This window comes from Pinus tabuliformis, chromosome X, assembly GCF_031772625.1.
Source record: "Pinus tabuliformis cultivar Carrire ecotype Pingquan chromosome X, CPIR1, whole genome shotgun sequence".
In the NCBI taxonomy this organism is placed as follows: domain Eukaryota; kingdom Viridiplantae; phylum Streptophyta; class Pinopsida; order Pinales; family Pinaceae; genus Pinus; species Pinus tabuliformis.
The window spans coordinates 1,648,474,936-1,648,479,012 of NC_142308.1; positions in this window are offsets into that span (position 1 = coordinate 1,648,474,936).

Sequence of the window (4,077 nt, forward strand, 5' to 3'; positions counted from 1 at the left end):
AATTACTTTTACTCAATATTAGCTATTATTTCCTCTACTTTTATTCATAAACAGAGATAATCATGTGAGGATGAGTGTTAAATAAAGCTATTACCAAGGAGAAAACATAACTTTTTCTTGACCCAACAGCACATACCCGATGAAACTTTGTTTCTAATTAGAACTCTTGACCCATGGTATGGAGACATTATTGTTTATCGCCAAACCCAGACTTTATGATTTGAGTTGTCCTGATCCAATTGATGTCGCATTTTGCATCAGTCCCAACCCTATCAGATCCTCAGAGATACATTATATCGGGTCGGTGTGGACTTGTTCTTTGCAGATGTCTCACCCTTGAAGAGGTTGAGCGGGTGTTAAATTATTGCCTCTGGTGCCTATGGTGATCATATATCTGGATATGCCACTACCCAAAAAATCCTTCGTGTGGGTTATTTATGGCCTTCTATCTTCAAAGACTGCATTCTAGTTGTCCAAAAATGCCATGAATGCCAGATTTTCAACCGCAAGCAACACGCCCCACCCACACCCCTACACCCAGTAATTACCATTATCCCATTTTCCAAATGGGGCATTGATTCATGACATGTAACCCTTGCTCGGCTAGGGGGCATGGTTATATCATCATCACCATCGACTATTTTACTAAATGGGCCGAGGTGATGCCTACATACAATGCTAATAATATTAATGTTGCTTAGTTCCTTTTTAACCACGTCATAGCACATTTTTTTGTCCCTCAAGCTATCGTGACTAACCATGGATCACATTTTGGTCAGCACATGATGGCATAGCTGACTTCTCAATTGGGCCTTAGACATGATAGCTCAACTCATATTATCCACAGGCCAATGGCCAGGTTGAAGCAGTCAATAAAGTTTTGATTACTATGCTTCAGCGTACCGTTGGGAAGCACAGAAAGCACTAGAATTTAATATTATTCTCATCTCTTTGGGCTTATAGAACTTCTGTTAAGATGACCACTGGATTCACTCCATTCCAGCTAGTGTATAGTTTAGAGGCAACTCTTCGAATCGAATGTGAAATCCCTTCACTTACGTTGGCTATTGAACTTCTTTCGAATACCTCCCCTAAAGAGGAGTGGCTACTATATCTTGAGAGACTTGATGAGACTCGTCTCATTGCTGCGATGGTCATAGAAGCTCAAAAGAAGTGAGTCAAAACTCAATTTTAGCAAACCATTTCTCCTCACACTTTTGTTGAAGGCGACTTGGTCCTTCTTTACGATCAAGCCAACGATAAATTGGGGGCAGGAAACTTTGAACCCATGTGGCATGGGCCCTACATCATCAAGCGTGTCTTACAGAAAGGTGCCTATGAGCTATGTGATTATGAGGGAAATGCATTGTGACAGCCCCATAATGGGTTGCTTCTCAAAAAGTATTATGCGTGAAATTTGTTTAATAACTTTTTTACAATAGTGTGTTAATTCATTAGTGTGCGCTTTTTTGTTTTTGGTGTGTTTGTTTGCTTTGCAAACATGTTTTTCTGCTTACCCTGTGTTCCACTTAGTTTGTAGATGTCGTCAAGCCATTACGTTGGTTTTTCTAATAGTGATTATCGTAGCACACGAAACCTCTCTTCTGCAACATGGGTACTCTATGATCCTAATGGTGAGTTGATTAACTTACAAGGTATCTGCCTTGGTTGAACAACCAATAATATTGTTGAATCTAGTGTAATTATTGAACTCTTGTCAGAAGTAGTTGCTCTTGGCATTAAGGATTTAGTTGTCAAGTTGGATTCGAAGCTCATTGAGTTACAATTAAAAAAACATTAGTCAATGAGAATCCACAAATATTGCGTATGTATCTACGTGTTAGATTTCTGGAAAGAAATTTTGATTACATTACATATCAACATTTCCATGTAATTTAAATACATTAACCAATGCATTAGCAAATTTTTCTCTTGATAGGCATTTGCATGATTTATAAAACTAAATCATGTTATGAACACATAAGTAGAAATAAAACATATATATATATATATATATATATATATATATATATATATATATATATATATATATATATATATATATATATATAGATCATGTCTGCTAGAGTTTTTACATCAAAATGTCAAAATGTGTAAAAGACCTAGATAAACTATCAAACTGCATGGTGGTCATGATAGCACGAGACCACCCTAATCACTCGGCCTAGAAACTGACGCAGTCCTGTAGAGACTCCCATAGTGTGTCTCTTGCAATGCAATGCAACATCATTAATAGTGGCATAATCTAGAACTCCTCGAGTTATTACCTTCATATTACACTCCATCTCACCTAAGGGGTCAGCCCCTTCTTGGTAATCTGCACCCACTATTGGATGAGCAGCTCGTCGTGCTATTGGCGACATGCTTGGTGGTCTTTTTGGTCCCACATCTACACATTTATCATAAGTTGAGTCTCAATTTACATTTTTATAAAAATCAAAAAACTTGAAAAAACCCAAAAAATAAGTTTTTACCCACGTCGATCCATTGTTCGGCTTAAATATGGATCCCACTTGAAATCTGTGTCAGCATAAGCGTATTCATCCACCACAAGTAGTTGGCATTCTAACCAAATGAATAATTGTGGTGGATAATGCATATGTTGATCCATGCCTCCTTGAGGCATGAGCTGGCTCCATCTCACGAGTCTCGAATCTCGATGGGGTAGGATCTAGTACCTCTACCCACTGATACCAAAATAGGGGCACTTGCTCCAAAAAGAAGGTCGCCAGTATAGAACCAAATCCGAATTTCTTCATCTGTCCATGCTTCCCCTTGGTCAGTTGACGATTCATGTTTTCCAAAAGGCCTCCACACTAGTTGAAGATGGTGGGGGTCAAGCATATGATAGCATATTGGAACTAGGATTTTGAAGCCTCATGCAAGGCTTGTGTTCCGGATACATGTTCCATAGTGAACAAAATCATTCTCAGGACGAGTTTGTTGGTGACTGTCACAATCTTCACCTTACCTCCATTGGTTATTTCAGCACTAGGACAATACCTCTGAACACCCCTTGTACTCTCACCTCCTTGGCAAGATCCAAAGAGTTGAACTGCTTCCCCTCGTCAAGACAATCTTGTGATGAAGTATATATCCATCTCCTCTAGTTATAGTTCCTGGCCTTTTATGATGAAGATTTCTCGATCTACATCCCAAAGACTGATCAGAAGGGGCAGTAACTTCATATAAGCCCTCAACCCTGTGGTCCTAAAGAATTTTAGCAGCCCAAAATTCCTCAAAGCCTTTATGCATTCTGGATCTTTAGGTTCTTGAAATTCTTCGGCCTCATGGTCTCTTTCTTTCCACTCCAAGACCATATTCTCCTGCAAAACAACATTTAAACACTTATTAATGCCTTTTTCAAGGATCAAAATCATCATTTTTTGCTTAAAAGAGTGTTTTATTTCTTTAAAATCCACCCTCAGTGCCATCACGCTCGTTTTTACAAATAGTGTGATGTCATTGCATGAACCTTTATGCTCAACCATGACCATCATGGGTCTGATGACCATACCTACGATGGTTGTCGATGCCCTAAATTTTAAAAATCCTCCTTTCTAGCATAAAAATCACCATTTAAAATTCATAAAAAAAGTAATAAAATGCAAGAGCGGGGATGAGGCTCTTACCTATCGTAGACTATTCATGAAACGGTACCCTGGATCTCCTACAGTAGCCACTGGAAAATCAAGATAATTAGGGCACAAAAAGCACTTTCAGAGCTCAATTTGGTAAAATGGTAAAAAATGAAATTAATTTTACCTATCTATAAGTTTTGAAAGTCATTTTGTCAATATTTTTCGTAATACTTTAATATTTTCACTCGATATCGATGATGGGTGTGTTTGTTGTGCAGTTACAGGTGCCTTCAATGTCAAGAGTGATCATTATAACTGATTCTAAGAGTTTTATTTTATCTCTTTTTCATACTCATTAAACAAATGAAAAAGGAACCCCTCTGGAGTCATCTTTCATCTCTTTTCTAACTCTCGAAAACTAAAAATATTTCTGAGTACTTTTCGTTTTGAACTCATTAAAGTAAATGAATCGACG